Raw genomic sequence first — 22,482 nt, forward strand, 5'->3', positions numbered from 1 at the left:
CACACCGGAATCGGTATTTTACCATGGATTTGTATTCCATGGTAAAATACCGATTCTGTAAGCCATGTGCAGAAGGTACATTGCCTACCTACATTGCATTTTCGGTAATTTTACCGAATCGGTAAATATTACCGAATCGGTAATTATTTTACCGATTCGGTACATATTACCGAATCGGTAAATTTACCGATTCGGTAATGATACCGATTCGGTAAAATTACCGAAAATGTGCCCCTACATCTCAATAGCCCTTTACCGATCGGAAACGGCCGAAAATCGGTATTTTCGGCCGATTCCGATCGGTAAAGGGCTACCTACATCGGGCCCTTAGTCTGTACTAATTCAAACTGCAACAATGCTGCACTTCGCTAAATATTTTTCTTGCTTTTTTGCTTTTAGGTGCACAACAGAAGAAGAGACATCACCCACAGTACTGCCAGAGGGCCTGTACAGTGATGTTAGTCCTCCAATCTCTTCCACTTGTGCAGCCTAGTGCCACTGCCAACTGAGAGCTTTAAAATGGTGCTCCCCAGAAAGTGGTCAGAGAGAAAAAACAACTTTTCACCAGTGGTGTTCCGACCACAGTCTTTTTCAGGAAACCTATACCTGCCAAACCAACATCCGGTGAGGAAACTGGGAGCAGCACTCCTGCATCAACAGCACTACCCCATCCTAAGCCCAAGACCATGTCTGTCAGTGAGGCAGCAACTGCAATCATGGCAACGCTGATGAAAAGTGACACTGAATTTGATTTGTCCCGTTTGCAAAGTAGTACCCAATCATTTCAGGACACATAGAAATGTGGACAGCAGTCGTAGTCTGCAATAGTACATCTTCTGGAAGTTGGGGCAGAACAGTAGGTCCAGCTTCCATCTGAACAAGAACCTCCTCTTTTAAAATCATTGGAACCCAGGTCTCAAGCAAGAAGAAGGAAGGGTCCTACTCCACCATCTTCTCCAAGCACCAATTCTGAGGATAGTTTTAGGGACATGGAGTGGACCCCCGCAGAGTTCGGGAGATGCCAGGAAATGGCAAGGAAAAAGAAAAGTTCCTGAAAGCCTTAGAATTATAGAAGGGGATGATGATGAGGATGAAGATGACGATTTAGTCATTGTGGAAGCTGGAACAGAGGAGTTCGACATTACTATTCAACCTGCTCTGAGGCATGTGGCACAGGTAGCACTGCCAGCTCCCATATTGGCAAAGTCCAGCTGTGAACCTGTACAAATCCCTACTTCAGTAGAAGTATGCACTACCGAGAGTCAATCAAAGAGACACCCACCTTGCCTCTAGTACAGGCATTGGCAGTGGGCCAGTAAAAAATAACTTCCCCCCAAGTTTCAAATTTTTTATGATTAGTAAATGGGAGCAGAAACTTGCAATATGGTCCGTTTGCCATACTAGTGTTCATCAAGGTAAGGCGGCTTCACATTATGGTACTGGAGGCCAAACTGCCCATATGGAAAGACATAATGCAATCTGATGGGCGGAGTACCTTCAAAAATTGCTGAACGTGATTGTAGTGATGAAGGTGAGGAGAGTCGGGAAACATCAGCTTCAAGCCCAAACACGATGTAAGGTAATGAGAAAGAAGAGGGTGACATCCTCACGCAAAGCAGCTCTGTCCCAAAAAGTGCCCCAGAATCATCCACCTCAGCGACCTCACAATGGCACAAGAAGACTCAGAGTCAGATGGAGACACCAAGGCATACAATGACTTCCCCACAACGCACCCTGAGTCTTCCGCCACCTACTTCTCAAAAGTCGCCTGAATCAGTGGCCACAAAAAGAAGAAAATCCAGGCTACTATTACTAGAACGTTAAGACAGGAGGGGCCCTATGACTACAACCACTCAGTGGCAAAAATGTTAGCGTTGGACCTCCTCCCTTTTTCTTTTGTGGATGGAGTGGGATTCATAGAATTTTGGCAGCCATCTGCCCGAAATGGAAGGTTCTAATTCGGACCTATTTTACCTGAGTTGCTCTTCCAGCGCCGCATCACAATATGCTGCAATTGGTTGAACAAGCTTTGCACGAAAGCGTTGTGCACATTATCCACCTGACGACAGACATGTGGACCAGATGTCAGGTGACTGATTACATGTGCAATAACTGCACACTGGATCTCTTTTTTGGGGTAAAGCAAAAGATATCTTCATGTCTTGGCCCTGAAGAACGTTTTAAGAGCGTTCGGCGGGCATTTAACAGTGACCATGTTCACGATGGAGAAATCACATACAGCTGTAAACATCTAGGAGAAATTTAACAGCAAGGTGTATGAATGGCTACTATCCAAAGGTCTTAGAATTGGATTTGTTTCCACGGACAATGGAAGTAACATGGTCAAAGCTATGTCAGAGGGAGACTATTTCACGGTCCTGTGTTTGGCCCATTGCATTCACCTGGTGGTGCGAGACTTCCTCACAATAGAAGACATAGTCACCAACTTACTGACCACCTGCAGAAGAATCTGCACACATTTCAGCCATTTTCTTAAAGCCCAGTGGCCTTTGCAGATTATTCAGCAGGCTAATAGAGTACCAGTTAAAGCCCCGATACAGAAGGTAACAATATGTTGGAGCTCAACCCGGCTTGGCAGTTCGGGCTGGATTGTTCTCATGAGGCACAGGGTCATGACTGATTTGCATATAGTTGGGTCTGAACTAAGGTGGCAAAGTGAGCTAAAGAATGATGATGGATTCAACCCAGATCAGTGACTGGGGATGAGTGTCTGAAACGTTTCAGCGCTCCATCCATCATCTCCTTGTGTTTGCTTGAAAGTCAACCTATAACATGGTGCAGCCTCTATTTGAGCAGTACAGACAGATCAATGACAATTTCATTCAAAGAGGAGGGGATGTAATTGGGAAAGCTATGACCATGGATGTGGACAAATGGGGCATAGTGAAATGCCTGACACAGATGCTACTCCCTTTTGAGATTTTCACACAGTAAGTTAGCAAGGAGGACAGTACAGTGGGCCTAACTATCCAGTTGTTGCATCTGCTACAGGACCAGCTGACAGAGGTATCTACAAGTTTGAACTCGCAGGTGTTAATAAAACCCAAAATCGTATGCCTTGGTTGAGAGCCTACTATTTTGCTTGGCTTGTAAAGCAAGGCTGCAAAATGACATCATCTCATCCAAAGAGTACATCTGTGCCACACTTCTTCATCCATGGTGCAAAAAAATCAGCCCTTTTTCTGAAGGGGATGTTTCAAAATGTGAAAGGAGGATTGTTGAGTAAGTTGGAGACCTAGAAGTGCCTTTTAGTTCCCACTAATGCATAGGATCTGCATTTTAGTGGACAACATACATTTTGGGTGAAGTCCTGAGACTGATTCCGTGCACCCACATAGTAATGTTTGGCCCAAAGACCAGCAAGCTCACAATGCCACCATAAGCACCTGCCCAAACAGGGTGCAAATGTTTTCTGGCAACCACTGAACATGGCATCCCTAACCCCTCTGGGATCGTGGTAACACATCTAAAACCCTTTTGTCACTTGTTCTCAGAGAAGTATACAGAGAATACACAATGGGATGTTTTTAATATATTTATTAAACCAATGTTATTCTTGTACAGAATACATGTGCCATGATAATCAGTGGACACAAGCATATGAAAGTGATTACAAGCACCAAAATAGAAAATAGCAGCTATAGTTCCATCATGGTGCTAAAAAGGTGTATATATGCAGGCATGTAGAAAAAGGTAATATTCTGATTTACTCCTACGATGCAATTCCTTCTCTATGTGTACCTAGACTGTATGTAGGTGTATAGGCAAGAATCCCCCATGGATGATCCAACCCCATTACCTGGCAGTTAATGTAGGACTTCATCTTGGTCACATACTGGACACCCCTCACAGAGATGTTAGGCAGCTGTTTGGCAAAGCCTCAGCATGCAGGGATCTTAGCGGAAATGTCTCCTCTGCTATCCCCTGGAAATGCTTTTTTCGTTTATAATAAAAAGCATGTTTGCGATGTATGAGCAGACTAGTGTTCTAATGCGTATGCAGATAGCCCTATCGCCCCATGGATGAAGATAGACCAACAATTGTACAGTGTGCAAAAAGACCTTGTACTCAGTGTTCGAGGCATCATAATAATGTTATACAAAGCCAGATGTGTAAGCAAAGCAGTTTCAGAGAAAAAATCCAACATTGTTACGCACGCAAATATGTGCAAAAGGTCACAGTAAAAGGTTATTGCGCAGAAAGAGGACAATGTAAGAAAAATGTGCAGCATTGCTACATGGGCCTAACCTGAGCACATAACAGAAGAAGAACGTCTGGAACTTAGAGTCCCACTCGGCAGTGTTCGGGTGCCGCCTTCAACCTCCAGAGAGGGAAGTCTTGTCTCACTGCAGCCAACACCAGCAACAAGAACACAGACAACAACAGCAACAGAAGAATCAGACCCAACCTCTGAATTGGCTTGGTTTCAAGTGGCAGGTTTTAAGTCCAGTGCAGACATAAGTGCAAAAGAGGTCTAGCAGGTGGCAGCACCATTGACCTTTCAGAGGATGCTCTAGGAGTATCTGGATGATCCAAAAGAGGTCTATGTGGATGAAGACCCATTGATGTATTGGTATTGGAAGATACATCGGTGGCCAAAGCTCAGCAGACTGTCAATAAAGTATCTTTCTTGTTCTGTAGCCACAGTTTCTGCTGAGCGTGTGTTCAGTGCAGATGGCACAGTTGTTACAGTGACAAGGACCAGTCTCTTGCCTCAAAACGTGGAGAAATTGACAATGATTAAAATTAAGAAAACGAAACATGTGTGTGGAGGGTCGAGGGGAATATTAACCATCATTTCATACCACACAATAACACTATTCCTGAAACAGCACACAAGTAGGATAATTGTTCAGAATCAATTGTGTTAGCTGACCAACTTCTGGGAGAACCACCTGAGTTTGAGGATGAACTCTACTTTTCAGGCTAAGTATGCCAGTGCCAACATAGAACATTTTTAATTATTTATCATTTAACTTTTTTCTTTGCAAACAAAGCAACTAGTGCAACATTATATTTGTGCCAGATTTATGCTGTCTGTCATTTTCTTGTTACATATATGGCTGGATTTGAGTTGGAGTAGTATGCAGTGGAGAAGCCTCAACAATTCCTTCATGACATTGGAGACAATACCTACCTCTTTTGCATGCCTATCTTTGTTTTGCATCACTTAGGAGGGCTGCCCAAGAAGATAATTGATTTGAAAGAGTGCCAATACCAAATTCCAATGTGTTGCCTGCATAAAAGGTACAATTGTCTACCTAACCTACCAGTGCTTGAATTGGAAGATGTAACTACAACTATTGCAACAATGAGTTATTGTGCTTGATGATCAATGATTTAGGTGGCAGACAGTGGAGGAGGGTGTTCAATTAATAGTAAACTTGATTTTGATGAATTGCACTGTTTGATGCCTGATCATTTTTCTTGAAGGTGATTGGCATTCACAAACTCACTTAGCAAAAATGTACCTGTATGGTTCACTTTGTTTTTCGGGTACTTCAAAGACCAGATCAATCACTTTAGTTAAAAAACGCAAATCTATACAAACTACGCAAATTCTGTTTTTCTACATGTTCTTCAACAACAGTGCGCAAACATCTATCTTGCTTGGGTCGGAAAAGCGGCTGAGTTACTCAGAGTCAGGAGGAGGATGGAAGGACTCAGGCTGGGACTACCTCATCAACAGCTAGAAAAAGGAAGTTATCAACTTTAAAGGGAAACCATGACTCTGAGGCCTAATGCTAAGCAATGTGAAATGGAAAGAGGTGAGTTGAATTGGGAAATGCTGCTGAGTGTGTTTTGAACTGGTGGCAGAGGTGAAACTCTGAGTCCTCTTGTTGTTTGCTCTGCCTCTGAATCTTTTTGGTACACTCCTCATGAAGCTTACCTTCCTTCTGTCCTTCTCCTTGACTCGAAAATACAGTTTCTATTTTGCAAACCGCAGGCCTTCTTTTCTCCAGTATAAATAAAAGGCAAATCTGAGCTCAACACCCTGGCTTACCTACTGGACTGGTTCAGACAGCACCCAAGAGTGACGAACATTACCGAGGAGAATACAGATGCACCACCCAATTTAACAATACAGTATCACTTTTCTTTTAACAATCATATTTTTTTTACACTGGGTGGGTTCAATTCACTCCTACATGATTAGATATTCTTTCAAACCTAAAAGACAGAACATTTCTATATCTAACAACTTGAGTCTCTGGGGCAGAAGAACTGATTGCAATGCATTTAACCGAACTGTGTCATACTCATTCCTTCATTTCCTTCCGCATTGGATTGAAGACGATGATATGCTGCTCATTGCCCTGATGAATAATTTTCTTGTGTTGTGTTTGTCTTCGTCTCACCTTTCCATACATCCCCTTTCACATCCATTTATCAATGGATGGATGGATGTGATTTGTTTTGAGGTTTGCCTTAATTTACACTAAAAATATCACACACTAGATAGAGCAGATGTGGGTAAATGCGACACCATCTCATTGCAGGATCTTCTATTACCTAAGCAATAGCCCATACCAGCCCTACGTACCCACCCATGCATAAGTAAGAATATCCTTCCTCAACATGCAGGCCTTTGTTATGGATAAATAAAATGCTTATCCTTGTTGAGTACAGTGTTGCGTAGTTCCTATAAACCTATATAGGATATGTGCTTTTAGACAACATAAACTGTGGGATTGGTGTCCAGACTGATTCCAGACACCCCCACTGGGTTTGTTCGCCTGTATGCCAGCTAGCTCACAGTGCCATTGTAGACTCCTCTTAATAGGGATAGAATAGTTCTTGGCAACTATCGAGCATGACAACTCTGTCCCATCAGGGATCATGGAGGCAGTACAGTAATTTTCACTCAGTCACTTGTGCTCTCTTTGTTTCAGAGAGATACACAGAGTAAATGGTGGGAATGTTTTCAATAAGCATTTATTGAATCAGTGTCTTTCTAGTGTAAAATAGGTGTGCTGAAACAAACATAAGACAGAAGCAGATATAAATGATTATATGCACCATCAGAGAAAAAGGATGGTAGATTCCTACCATAGTGTAAAAACAATGAATATGGGCAGGTATAAAAATACATGACAGTAATAATGCGTACTCTTGTGACGCGACCCTAACTAGATATACCTAAGTATACCCAGCATGTATGTAGGTGTAAAGCCAAGAATCCCTCTAGGATAAAGTCGACCCCATTACCTGAAGTGAGAGACTGTGGTACCCTGTCTTGGTCTTGAGATGGACTCCCTCCGAGGGATGTCAGACCACTGCGAGCTGGAGTGTCTGTGTGCAGGAATCTCAGCATCTTGCGTCAGTGTGTCAGAGTTGAAGTCCTTTTTCTCCTCTCCCTGCCTCAGCAAAGGTATGGTGTTTATATACCCAAAGTGGGACTCTCAGGGGATCTACCTTGCTGTGTCATGTTGAACTAGAATGAGGGAAGGAATGACCCTTATGCATAGTTATTATGCAGGAGGTAGAGGTCCTGCTAAGAGCCCAAGAATCCTCATGCTCAATAAATGAGGCTAGTTTTCAGGGAAAACACCACGCCCTGTAAGCAGTTCCGTATATGTGTAAAAAGCCAGTCCCAAGAACGGTTATTGACTTTTGGTACATTTTTCCTGATTTGAGGATTTGATAAATTTGTTTTTCAAATTCCATGCTCCCCATTTCTCAGAATAATTTACTATTTCTAGTTTTTGTTATAATATGTGGTATTCTTTGATGTGTCATGGTGGTAGTAGTTTGTCCTGAGTCTTTCTAAAGCTACAATATAAATGTATGAGTATCACATACTAACTCTCAGTTTTTGTTTCAATTAGGTTGCTGGTGAGACTTTTGAATATTCCTACAGTTGGAGATCACCCTGGTGGGACCTCACTGTGATGTCTACCCTGTTAGCTTACTACCACTACCATGACGAAAGCACCTCAGGAAACCCTAAAGTAAGGTCTTGGAAGATTGACAGAGGTAGCACCCATCAGCCATCGCTTTATCTATTCAGGTAAGAGAACAATGGGGTGAAGTGAACTACTTTACTTAGTACATCACTAACTTTTACAGCCATCACATAACAAATCCTGTGTTGGCTGTATGAAGCTGCATTGTTGATGAATCGATCCCGTAAATTATCAGCTGATTGCATTCATTGACAGCACAGCAAAGGTAATGGGCTGAATATTATTAAACAGAATGGAAAATTGGACGTGTGAGAAAGGGATCCTGGCGGAGGTTGAATATGGTTTCAGGAAAGGCAGAGGGACCATGGATCAATGCGTGAATCTGGCACTCCTAGTAGGAAAGTACACACAGGCCAAGCAAGAAATTCCTTATATGCCATTTATGGATCTCCCTGCCCCATTCAACTGTGTAACCCATAATAAGTTGTGGCAAGTCATGGAGCAAATGGGGGTAGAGGAGGCAATCATTTGCTTTCTAAGACAACTGTATGCAGGTGCTCCAGCGAATGCCCGCTATGGTAGGATGGGTGAGTGTACCAGATCTTTTATTATTACTAATGGCGTAAGGCAGGGCTACGTACTTGCTCATTTCCTGTTTTCATTGTACACTCATAAACTAAATGACTTTGTAGTAGAAAAGGTATCAGACACCCCGAGCTCATGCACCACATGAATCCCCATCCCCATCCTGCTGTATGCAGACAATGTGGTACTGCTAGCACAAACCCCTCTAGCCCTACAAAACTATACATCTAACTATATAACTTTCATGGACAACCTTGACCCACATGTGAACAAAGCAAAATCATTCATTAAGTGTATTGGAAAAATCAAAAAGAATGGAAATTATGATATCACAGAGAGAAAAGTTGACATAGTAGCTAATTTTTCATACTTTGGCATCATCGTTGATAATAACTTAGACTGGAAAATGGTGGTGACCTCAAGGGTGTTACAGATGAATAAAAGTAGAGCTGCAAACTTTTTTGTTTGCTTCGATGATGGGCAATAAACCAATACCAGAGATGGTCAAAATGTATTTGGCAAAAACTATCAGTGGCCACATATGGGGATACCCTCCAAAAACTAGAGAACGGGTTCAAAAAAAGGTTACTGTCAGTTCCTAAAGCATGCAATAATGTAATTACACACAAAGAACCAGGCTTACCCTATATTTCTGATACAATTAAAATGGCTCCCCTGTTACTCTGGCTGTCTATCTGGAAACGGGTGACGGTACAGATAAATCAATTCATTTTAAATATTGTGATGAAACTGGCTTATGAGCACAAAATACCGTGGCTAAATGACCTAAGGTGGACTCTGGAATCTTTGGGGTTGGGGTCCCTGTAAGACCACCCAACGCAATGCAAATCTTTATCAAAGGCAAAATCAATAAATCTTTTTAAAGAGAAATGCACAAAAGAAAGAGAGCACATAAACAAATATAAAGCCACGGTAACTGCCTATAACAAGAGTTCTTCTCAAGTTCATGGCCCATCTTCGTATCTGGGTCACATGATTAATAATCACCATCATTTTCTCTTACCAAGGGTTAGGTTGGGATATGTAATGTTAATGCTTGGGATACCCAGCAAACGTTTTTTCTGAGACTCAATTAGGACAATGTCCATGTGACTCCCGATTCAAACAGTCAATCCAACACTTACTGTTTTGTTGCTTTTTTTTAATCTGAGAGGAAATTATTCATTGTGCCACTTCTGAAGAACTTTTGCCTATGTAATCATATCTCTGCACTGTGTGTTTTGCTTTAACTAGAGACCCCATATGTTTGCTTGGCAGTGGCTTCATTTCTCTGTGCTCCAGGACCTCTCTCTCCGCCCGTCTTAGCCTATTAAGGGCAGAGTTGAGAGCTCTGCAGCTGCCCCGTATTGTTGCCTTAAAGGCATCCCATAGATTGAAAATTGAGGTGTCACCCTCGAGATTGAGTTAAAAAAAGTCGTGTATGGCCTTACGCAGTTCCTTGCAGGATGATTCGTCCCGGGTCAATGAAGATGGGAAATACCATTTGCGTTGGACGTTTGCACCCGGCGCCAAACGTAGGCAAATCGCAAGTAACTATGATCTGAGACAGATAATGGGAATATTTTGCCCTCACAGAGGTCCCCTCTCAGAGACTGACTTAAAAAAATGTGATCTAGGTGAGAGTAAGAGTGATGGACATGGGAGAAGAAAGTATAATCCCTAGAGTAGGGATGCAGAGCGCGCCACCAGTCTATAAGCCCTAGGCCTTCTATGGTGCGTTGTGTGTCCTCGGAAAAGAGACCTGCATCGGATCTCTGGTGATGAGAGCTATCTAGTTCCTTATCCCACACTAAGTTAAAATCCCCCATAACAACCAGGGCACCCTCAACAAAGTCCTCCACCTCTCGCAGCAGAACCTGAAGGAACCTGTTTTGACCCATATTGGGGGCATATAGGACCAAGAACGTGCACGCCCTGCCAATAAGCCCACCCTTGACCATCAGCCATCGGCCTTCTTTATCATTACGCACCCCCATAGGTTGGAAGTGGAGGGTTGAGCGAAATAAAAGGGCCACTCCTCTATGTTTAGTGGAGGCCGAGAATCTGTAAATAAGGGGGAACTGCTTGTGTTTGAGGCGGGTATCGTCTTTCCGAGCCAGATGGGTTTCCTGAAGACCCACCATATTTAAATGGTGGTCTAGTACATATTTCCACACTTTCTGGCATTTCTGGGGGGAGTTCAGTCCCTTCACATTCCACGTTCCCAAGGTGATAGACATCGGGTACTTTGCACCCCACCCTGCTCAATCAACAGCATTAAACTGGCAGAGACCCCGCATCCCAGCTCGTCCCGCCAGACCCCCTCAAACATCCCTCGATAAGTGTATGCCACAAAAGAGAGATCAGTCCCCGGGAGGCACCCTGTCGCGCAACAATTAAACAGCACCTCCAACCCCCCCTCCAGAACCCCAAGTGCATCGTACCAAATCCAGACTCTCCCCAATGAATCGTGTAACCACACTACCCTGCTACCACCACTGCCCACCACTGCCCCCCCTTCTCCTCCTCCCCTTCCCCTTCTACCCATAAGACATTAGAGAACTCAAGGCAATACAGGTTAAATGAAAGACAACACTGAAAAGCCCTTCAAAGGGTCGGGGGTGTGAGCCCTGGCCTTTCCCTCCCAAAGACCAGGGTTGGGGTGTCTCTCCAGAGAGAGCATAGTTCACACGAGGTACCTAAAAAAGAAGTGTCCCTCCAGCACCATAAAGCTGCATCTCGGGGGTCTTATGCCGCTGACGAGGTGTCCGTACGTGCCGCCTCTGTCACCAATGCTACTGATGCAACCGCCGCTCCCCGCTCATGCAAGCTAACTGAAGGGTCCGGTCCCTCCAACGTCGCAGAGCGACCCACTCTCTGCCAGGCTGGGGAGCTAGATCGACGCCTTGCCGGGGAGGCACCCTCTCTGCGGGTCGTAGAGGTGTCATCCAAGCCAAGAGGGTCCCGGGCAGCCAACAGCGACCTGATCTGGACCAGTCGGTTCTGCCATCGAAAGATGAGGCGAAAAGGGTGGCCCCAGGAGTAGGCCACATTTTGTTCTCGTAAAAACGTGGTTACTGGACGGAAGTCTCGCCGCTTCTGCAACGTGGAGGCCGCCAGTTCCTGAAACAGCTGAGGGTGGTGCCCTCGAAATCGCAGAGGGTTAATTCCTCTCGCTTTCCTGAGTATGCGTTCCTTCAGTTGGAAGTCATGGATGTACACTAGAATGTAAGGGGGAGGCGACCTCGGACCCCGCGGCAAACCAACTCGGTGAACCCTGTCCATACGAATTTCCTTGAGATCTTCCTCTGCCAGGATCTGGAGAAAGAGGGCCTCCACACAGCTTCACAGGTCTCCCCCGTCTCCCTCCCATGGCACCGCCCGGATTCTAATGTTGTTGCGGCGTGCCCTGTTCTCCAAATCCTCGGCGTGGGCCTGAAGGTCCAGATTCTGTTCTGTAAGTCTAATCACGTCCTGCTGGAGTTGGTGCACATCTCCTGCCAGGCCCAGGTCGTGCTCCTCTAGGGTCGCCACCCGTTCACCAATACCGTCCAGATCACTTCTCACGTCTCGCAAGTCTGATGCCAGCTGGGAGCGGAGTTCGGAGATGTCCTCCATGATGGCTGAGAAGAGCTCGAGCATGAAGGCTTTGGTAGCGGGAGCGTCACGGTCTCCCTGCGGGGGGGACTTGCTGGAGCCAGGGGGTGAAGCCGGTTGCGAGCCTTTCCCGAGTCCATCCTTCCCAGGCTTGTCCTTACGGTTTCTGGATGTCATGATGGTGGCCCCGGGGCGCCGAAGTGGACAGGGGAAGCAAGCTCAGGCACCGCCCTGCAGTGGAACTCACTGGGGTCACGAGGCAGGCCCAGGAGGGTGCTCCCCCCCGGTGACTATTCCCCCTTTGCGTTTTGCAGCCAAATATCGTGGTGGCAGTCCCCCAGGTGAATCTGTTCCCGGGCCCCAAGAGAGTTAAATCTTGTCTGCCCTGAGAGGTCCTGCGGCACTAGAGCACAGGCAGCCGCCGAAATAGAGTGCGGCCAATGCAGCCAGTCGACCCAGTCCAAGTGCTCAGGAAGTAGCGGAGGCTTCAGACAGCGCGTCAGCGACAAGTCTGAAGATCGTGGGCGCCAAGGGCAGCCCTACTTCTCAAACAGCAGCCCCGTCGTCCCAGGGGCAGGGCTCTTCGCAGGGTCACTAAGCAGTCTCGTCTGCACACCGGCAACAAGGCTCTCACACTACATTACCCCCAAGAACAGCTGGCTCCATACACCAAAGTCCAGATCTAGGCCCTTTTGACTAGAAGATATGCCACGTGGCTCGCCACCCCAGCTAGACCACAGGTCGGTACCTTTCGCCTCTGCCACCACTCCTTCCCTCCGGCAGTCAGTAGTAGGGCCAGGCCCCTCAAAACAGTCCAGGCACCGACACTAGGGCAGCCCCACTCCAAGCAAAGGCCACTCTGCTCTCCCGGTAGTGGTTAATCCCCGAATGACCAATCTTCCTGTGGACAGTTAAGACCCAGTGGGCCCTCTGCCAGTCCGCAGAACACCGCCGCACCTCCGCCGGCCGGCCCCGGCGCCACGCTGAGTTGCGGTCACACTGGTGCTCGAGGTCCTCCGAACCAATTGGGGATCCCACGTGGCTTCTGACATTCCTCTAGTCACATGGCCCCTGCAAAGCCGACTCCCCCACCTCCGGTGCCGGGCCCGGGGGTGGGATAGGACCGCAGGTCACGGCAGGGTGCCCGGCCCGGAAAGGCCCAAAAGTGCCGGCCTCAATTAGTAGGCGCCGGCTCCCGGAAGCGGTCTGATCTCCGGGCTGTGCACCACGCCATTGGGCCTGCGAGCCCCGGTCCCCGCCGAAGTGCGAGGCTGCCTCACAGCAAGGGGCCCGAACCATCCGTGCGCAGTCTCCGGCTGCCCGAACCCTATCGCCGCAGTCTAGCCGGGCGTGGGAGGCAGAAGCAGAAGCAGCCCGACCGGGCAGAAGCAACAGCGGCCGCCGATCCAGGCCTCTTCCCGCTCTTCCGCGGATCGCCTGTTCCCCCGTCCCGGGAGGCTGAAAGGACACACCTCTTGCTCCCGTTAGGTAACGGGCAACGGCACGTGTAAGATCGATCCTGATGTCAGACCCAGGAGGCAGCTACTCAATGCCGGGCAATTCGTGGCGCCTGAGGGACACAGAGGTACGTCTCACTCCGTCGCCATCTTGGCCACGCACCCGCTACTGGCTTTTTAACATTTGTTCTTTTAAGGCAGACCTTTGCAAAATGACCAACCCTCTTGCAGCAATTAGAAGTAACAGATATGGTGAGACATCTGCTGTTCTTGCTATGAGCGGGGTTACCAAATCTGATACAGAGATTAGGATTAAATCCGTCATATTTGTTAGACTTGGGTTGAGTTTTGGAAACAACAGTTTTAGCCTTAGACAAACCACTTTTCCCATTCTTAATAGCATTAACACCATCATTGACTCTAACAACACTTTTATCTTCAAGTTCTTTTAACGATCTCAAAGATACTTCAATGCTTTTGGCAATTCTTAAGGTCTTGTCAAGTGAGAGATCAGTTAAAGTTAACAATTTCTGTCTGATACTCTTCTCTTTCCTTGTGACAAACAACTTGGTCTCTAATTAGTTGGTCCGTGAAGTTTTCAAACTTACAAACCAAAGCAATACTGCTCTCAGCACACCAGAGGCAAAACAAATAGTGTGTTCACTACCTTCAACTTGCTGTGTCAACAACCCTCCCAAACCCACTTGACTGGCGTCCACCGTGATAAAACATTTGTGAGATGGGTCGAAAGGCTTAAGAGCCTTGCAAGAACTCAACAAAGCTTTCACACAATCTAATGCACATGCACACTCCTCAACTCATCCTAGTCGCCAAAATATTTGTAGTAATTAAGGCAGTGGCGAATAAGATTCATAAAAGGATTTATTAATTACACAGTCGTGGAGCACAGATTAAGCTCCACCAGGCTCAGCAGTTAAAGACAACTGTGATTAAACATTCCAAGTGACTAAGCAACATTAGCTACCTAGCAAAACTGACATTCTGATACATCAGAATAAAAGTACCGAATACTACCTTGGGTGTGGAAAGATGCCTTTGATGAAGCATGTCACAATAAGTGAGTGAGGCATCTTCTCCAATATATTTGGAGGATTAATATTCAACGATAGTGGGACCCTGCCCCTTTACCTTCCTCCCTTTCCTTTTAATGTCTGAATATCTATAACGGATGTACAGACACCAGCAGTTGCTCTTTGTGATGCAAGTATATCTGGGAGATTGCAACTGATCTGCTTCTCCCACTCTGTCATGTGAAAAAGAGATCAGACACAGATGCTCACCTGCTGCCTCAGGCCAGGAAGACTTACACTGAGATGTCCCAAAGATTGCCTTCAAGTGTGTGACAAAACATGACAGCATGCCACTCATGTCACAACAATGAACTCCAAGCATGCAAGGGTTCAGCGTGCAAAGAGAACAATGCAACAATGGCTCCACTCACCAAGTCCTTGTGCTTTGGTTCGTGAGTGAACTCGCTCTGTATGGGTGAGTTGTTAATGGTTACAAGGAAACCCAGGTAACAGTCAAATATTAGCCTAGACACCAGGTGTGACAAATCATTAGTTGTGATTAACAGTTGCAGTGGTGCAAGGCATTGCGGCTCTGCAGGGAACGTAGGGTAATGCTCCCTCAGGGCTCTAGTGAGTCTGAAATATGTGAAGCGAAACATGGATGTTTGGTTATTAACATAACCCAGTTTGTCTAAGCCCACGAACTCACCATCACTGAACACGTCCCCCATCCTATCGATACCGGCTTTGGCCAGTAGAGACATTCCGACGCTCTCCCCAGTTACCGAGAGCTCCTGGTGATGGTGTAGCATCATGGCTGGTGCATATAGTGGGGTCTTGTGTGCTAGTTGCCCTAATTTATGCCAGGCTTTGATCGTAGCATCCACCGTGTTGATATCTCTAGCATGTAGCGGGGGCGGGTGTGTGAGATTATTGCTGTGAGTGGAATAGGGTGTGCGTCGCTCTCCTCTATAGCGGTGTGGGTGAGGTGCGGAACTGCGTGATACCAATACGCCGCATATTGTGCCTGTGCGCACAAGTAATACAGGAGAAAGTCAGGTACCCCGAAGCCGCCCCTTGCAATTGGAAGTGTCAGAGTCCTTAAATCCACACGTGCCTGTTTACCCGCCCAAATCAAGGTCCGCACCAAGGAGTTTATATGTCGGAAGATAGCTTGTGGTGGAGTGATTGGTATGTTGTTAAACAGGTATAGCAGCTTGGGCAGTACGTTCATTTTGACAATCGCTATCCTGTCCGCCAATGAAAGGGGCAGATGTATCCAACGTTTTACACTGTCCTCCAGTTTCGCCAGCACCACTCCGTAGTTTGCTCTGAGCACCTCATCCGGATCCCTGTGGTACATGACCCCTAGGTATCTTATAGGGTCCTGTTGCCAACCCAGCGGAAAGTCCACCACAAACGTAGAAGTGGTGTCCGTGAGAGGTATTATAGATGATTTGGACCAATTTATAGCCAGACCCGAATGCCCCCCGAACCGTATGTATTCCCTGAGTATGGCGTTCAAGTGAATCTCCGGGTCCCGGACGTATAGCAACATGTCATCCGCATATAAGGATATGTGAAGCGGCCTGGCTATGAAGTGCAGTGCCGATTCCTTGTAGTTCTGTCATATCAGACATGCCAAAGGTTCTAGTGCTAACGCAAATAATAACGGCGAGAGTGGGCAGCCTTGCCGCGTCCCTCGCTCAATCGCAAATTGGTACCCATTAATTCTGACCCTAGCATTTGGTTGCGTGTAAAGCAGGGTGATCCATTGCACAAAACGTTTAGGGAACCCCATTCTATTGAGGACAGTGATCATATACCTCCATTCAATAGAGTCAAATGCCTTCGCCGCGTCTAACATGACCGCTACAGCTTTGACCGAAGGTTGTAGATAGTGCAATAGTGCAAAGAGAGTCCGGGTGTTATGTGCTGTCGATCTGGTGGGCACAAAGCCGGACTGATCCGGCAGTACCAGACTGGTCATCAGTGGTGACAACCGCTTGGCTATAAGCTTAGCAAGAATTTTCGAGTCTACGTTTATTAAAGATAATGGTCGGTACGAGTCACACTCCTCCGGATCTTTAGATGGTTTCAGGAGAGCTATAATCATAGCTTCGCGTAACGTGGGGGGAAGTATGCCTTTCTCAAAGGAAGTGCCATACATATCTACTAAGCGTGGCGCTAGTATGTCTGCATATTGTTTGTAAAATTCCGAGGTGAACCCATCCGGGCCAGGTGCCTTGCCATTCGGAAGTGAGCCTATTATCTCTTTAACCTCATCTGCTGTGATAGGCCTTGCTAAGTACTCCCTGTGTGCATCTGACAGCCACCCTATCGCTACATCGTGTAGGTATGCATAGGTGTCATCCGCCGGAGCAGTGGGCTGGGATTTGTACAGGGATCCAAATGAATTAACAAAGCATTTCAGTATGTCATTAGCATGGGTTTGTGTGTCACCCTCCCCGTTCTTCACCCTAAGTATCGTAGTCTGGCCGCGACCTGTGCAGATCTTCCTAGCTAATACAGCCCCCCAAAAGCTCTAGCCACATGTGTGCGGTTTAAATATTTCATTTCAGAGTCTAGAAAGGTCTCATGTTCTGTGTGTATTTCGCGGAGCTTGGCCAGGTGTGTGATATCCTGAGTGGACTCATATAGGGATTCCAGGTCTCTCATTTGCTGTTCGCAACTGCGTATCTGAGTTCTAATATCCTTCAGAACCCCCACTGTGGTGCTTATACAGACCCCTCTAATCGTGGCCTTGAATGCTTCCCAGAGGATGCAAGGGTCATCAGTCGATGGGGCATTAAGGTCAAAGTAATCTTTAATCGCCCTCTTAATCGTGTCTGCATAAATTGCATCAGTTAGAGCACGTGCGTTAAAGCGCCATTGGAAGGGGGGGGTGTGTATCGTGGAACGTCCAGCTGCAGTAGGACAGGATTGTGATCAGACAGCGTGCGAGGGAGCACCTGTAGGTGTCTCACCCATAGTGCCAGATCAGAGGAGCCCAGCCAATAATCCAGCCTGGACCAGCTGTTGTGGGAAGCATTAATGTGCGTGGCCCCAGGCGCGTCGGTGTATCTCAACCTCCAAAGATCCTCCATACCCAGATCCTTCATCATGTGTCCCACCATTGTGCGTGAGTGCTTGTGCTGTTCCACCGAATTAGCTGAACGGTCTAAACCGTCACGGAGTGTCACGTTCCAATCCCCACCACACAATATATGTGCGCTATTGTGTTTCTGCAGGTGTCCCCATACCTCCCTGAAGAAATCCGGGGCATCTGTGTTAGGACCGTATACATTCAGCAATGTCACCTTCTGCCCCCACAATGTACCTGATACCATTAGAAACCTGCCTGAAGGGTCCTGCGTGACTGTGTGACTCACAAAGCCCACCCCTCGTTTCACCAGAATGATCACCCCTCTAGAGTAAGAAGAGTACGAGGCCCTGAAAATCTCCTCCGCCCATCTTGCCCCCAGTTGTGCTTGCGAGTGTGGGGCCAGGTGAGACTCCTGTAGGAATGCTATATCCACCTTCCACCTTGTCAGGCTTGCAAAAATCTGTCGTATTTTACGCGGCTGTGAGAACCCTCTAATGTTCCAGGTTAGTATGTTTAAACTGCGTCTACCCGTCTCCCTGGTCCCCATCAAAATCCAATGACATAAGGCATGAGCGTTCAATACAAATCAATTGCATAGGGATTGTTAGCATCTCCCTTTTAGGTGCTCCAGGCGATCCAGCAGTAGCTGAGTCCAACTTGGAACCAGTACAAAAAGACATTACACATTCTGTCGGCCTAACAGTACAATCATACATCCCGCCCTCCCAGAACCCACCCACTCCAGCAACCCCAACCTGCCGAAGCCAGTCCCGTCCAGTGCACCAATCCAGAACTCCCATAAACAGTAACACAGTGCCAGAACCAAACTCTTATTGGGTAATACCCTTGTAGAGGTCCGCCAGGGGCACAACTCACCACCTGGTGTACAGGTGTGGGCGATGCTAAAGAAGCTGTATGAAACGCAGTTCAGGTGAATACTCGCCGTCCCCCCCCCCCCCCCCCACCCCCCGAACAACCAACAACAAAGCCACCGGCCGAGCAACATGTCTGGCACATTGTGTTCCCAATGCAATTTCAACAGTTAATCATCAAGGCACAGTATACCTCTCCTCTCGCCCTTACTGCTCGCCGCACAGAGTGCATCGGGGCTCTCTCACAGCCAGTGACGAAGGCGTCCCATAGTCCAAACATATTGAGCAGAGCACATCAGACAAAGGGGCAGTTTCTCGCCATTCGCGCATTAGCCTGCATTGAGTAATCGCCTCAGGATGATAGTGTCACTCAATTGTGTACTCCAATATTGCCTTATGTGATGTGCATGTGTCGTAATGCATTCCCAGTGCAAAGTTAGTAGTGAGCCGCATCTCCGAACAGAGGCCTCTTAGCCCCAACAGGACCTCTCCACCCAGACACTCTGTGTATGTTGAGTCAATCCCACTACCGGGCAAACTGGAAAACAGGTTCAGGCAGTCTAGCAAGTGCGGAAATGAAAGTTCATGCTAAAACGCATGATCAGTAACTGAACTGTACACTCACCAGTGGCATACCATGAAACAACCCCTCATTGTTAGTCCGAGTCTCGTCGTTGTTCATTTTGCGAATTGTCTCTGATCTCTCGTTGAACCCTTTTGACAAATTCTTGTGCTGCTTTTGGAGTCGGTAGTATTGTCGCTTTCTCCTTCCACACCACCCTGAGGCGTGCTGGATACATCATGGAGTAAACAATGTTCAACTCACGTAATTTGGTCTTCACTGCAGTATATTCTTTCCGGGCCTGCTGGACCGCAACTGTGTGGTCCGGGTAGAATTCCAAGGAGTTCCCTTGATGCTGGATCTTCCCTTTCTCTCTTGCTAGCCGAAGGATCGTGTCCCTGTCGCGGTAGTTGAGGATACGCGCAACAATCGGTCTCGGCGTGGCACCGGGTGGTGGTTTCGGGGCCAGTGACCTGTGAGCACGCTCCACGATAAAGAGGGGCGACAGGGCCTCAGCTCCGAACAGATCCTTGCACAGTGTTTCCACGTAGGTTTCCATGCGGCCCGTGTTGGTGGACTCCGGCAGGCCCGTGATCCGTACGTTGTTGCGCCTCGAGCGCGCTTCTAAATCCTCCTCCTTCGCCTTGATAACCTCCAGTAGCCTTTCCATATCTGCGCACTTTGAGGTGGAGGCCCGCGCCTCATCTTCGACCGCGGATATTCGTGTTTCGGCCTCATCCAGTCTCTCCCCATGCTTTTCCTGTCGCGCTGCCATGGTGTCCATTCTGCAAGTTAAGTTATCTAACTTGCCATTAATATCCTGTAGGTTCGATTGTATCGCCAGCAGGATCTTTTCGATGTTGTTATTGGGCGCCTGACCTGCCTCCTCCTCCGGCACCCCGTCAGTGGATTTCTGCGTTTTTTTTGTCTCAAAAGGCAGCTTCTGTTGGTGTTTGTCCGGTTTGCCCATGCTTGCGGGTGGGGAGGTTGCCTTCCTGTACGTGGACCCCGAAGCCCTCGTCTGTCTGGTCGCCGACGCCGTGTTGAACCCCACCCTTGGGGCGATCGCCGCCTAGCAGATCCCCTCCACGTGGTGGACTGCTGGCCTCTCAACCGTGCAGAGAGATTGTCCCAGTGTGGCAGCCCGCAGGGCAGAGGATATCTCAGGCCTCCCTAATCCCACAGGCGGTGTGTCGATGCACGATGGCCAGCACACTCCCCCCACACTCAGTGTCTAAGGCAGGCAGCAATCCCCGCTGGTGTGTCGCTTCCGCAGGCCTAACGCATGCCAGGTCGTTGTCATTCCGTGCAGCCCGCGCAGGCCTGCAATTCCGGGGTCTGTGAGCGTCCTACCAAGAGGGGCCGCCACGCACGTGGTCGTCAGGAAGGACACGTTATTTACAGCAGACACCAACCCTGGCGCAATAACATGTAGCTACCTGCTCTCATAGGCCGATGGGGTCGGGCAGCGGCGTCCACAGGTCTCCTAGTTATGGGCGAGCCCACGCAGATCTTTAGGCAGCACCGTCCACCGCAGACTGTTCGCTTCTCATAGCGCTAACCGCCAGTAGCCAGCACCACTCCCCCTGCAGGAGCGTGGATATGTCTTCCTCTGCGCTAGCGCTCCGCACCGTTCTCAACGCTGGATACTCTTCTGCTAGCTGGTCTCCCCTCCGCTGTGTCAGGCCACCGCTAACGTCTCTCCACTGCCACAGGAGTCAGGGATTACTTGATTATGCCCGCGTTTTTCGTTTTGCCGCCGCCATCTTGTCAGGCAGCGCCTCCAGCGCCTGAACGTGGGTCCCTGGGGCTTCGCAGCGCTACAATTTTTCATGCAGGGGTAGTGGGGAGGACAGTCCTACCTCCGCCATGCGTCCCCGCTCCTGGATAGTAGAGTGGCGATTTTTCTCCGCTCGCCTGTTGTGTGCATGTCCCAACGCGGCGGCCATCTTGTCAGGCGCTCGGGTTTCTCGCCACGGTCATCCGCGAATTACAGGGTTGCCGCTGTCCGCCGGGGGGCCGTTTCTTAGCTCGATATGTGCTCCACCGTTTCGCACATCCTGCTAGGCGATCGAGGGGACGGTGGTTTGAGTGGGAACGGCGATAACCACCATAGTTGGCGATCGCCCGACGGAGCTGCTTCTCAGGCAGCCATGTCGCCGTGCGCCCCCTAGCGCCTCCGTCAACTGTTGTATTTAAGCAAACATTAAATGTCACGAAAGTTGATAACGTCTCCATATAAGGTTATGAGTACCTCTTCACCAGATGCACCTCTACACCATCTAACTCCTGTAACTTCCTGCTCCTTAACAGGCCTCCACCTAGCAGTGCAACATTACCAAACACAGTTCTAGACACAGTTTCAAACCATACAACAATACACTCCAACCTACACATTCTTGGTGACCTAAACATTTGGTTACACAAATTCAATATGCCCTTTCCAAATACAGTCATCACTTGCCTAAATGCACTGAACCTAAATCAGATCATCCACAAACCCACACATCACTGGACACATCCTAGATATCATTTTTGCAAATACAGAACTAGTCACCTTTCACATAATTAATCCAGTCACATGGTCAGACCACCATTTTCGTGCTTTCCAACATAAAACACAAAGCAACACACCTAAAATCACCTTAAATGCTTCCACCTATCGACCGTGGAGCAAACTCAATTTTGAACTCTTAGGCCAGCATTAGGATGGCGGGCGGGCTTTGTCCGCCCGCCATCCCATCGGTAAAAGGGACTGCCCGCCTTAAGGGAGGGGGTCCCGATGTATGCATTAGGATGCGCCCGCTACAGTTGCGGGCGCATCCCTCATTTTTAACATTGTGGCGGGCGGTGCTCACTGCACCACCCGCCACAATGTTAAAAATGTATGCATGCATTTGCATACACGAAGCGGCAGGCACCTGGCGGTGCCTGCTGCTTCGTGTATGCAAATGCTGGGGGGGTACCACAGGTACCCCTGTGTGCACCCCCACCCCTCCTTCACTCTGGGGGCCCGCAGGGGGCCCCCAGAGTTAAGACCGCATGCCTTTTGAAAGGCATCTCTTTTGGCCCATACTAATATGGCTGGTGGTGTCTATTAGACACCGCCACCATATTAATCCTTTTCTGCCCCGGCTGCAAGGCGACCGGGGCGGAAAAGTGGCGGACGGTCATTCCGTCCGCCGCGGTCCCCATCGCCATACTAATATGGCGGGGGGAATTCAGTTGTGGATGTCGGGTGGATTGCCCCCGCCAGGCCGGCGGTGGCTACCACCAGCCTGGCGGGGGCAATCCCCCAGACATCCTAATGGGCCCCTAAGAAAGACAACTAGCATCCAGTGCAG

Source organism: Lissotriton vulgaris, chromosome 1_1 (genome assembly GCF_964263255.1).
Source record: "Lissotriton vulgaris chromosome 1_1, aLisVul1.2, whole genome shotgun sequence".
NCBI classification, from domain to species: Eukaryota; Metazoa; Chordata; class Amphibia; order Caudata; family Salamandridae; genus Lissotriton; species Lissotriton vulgaris.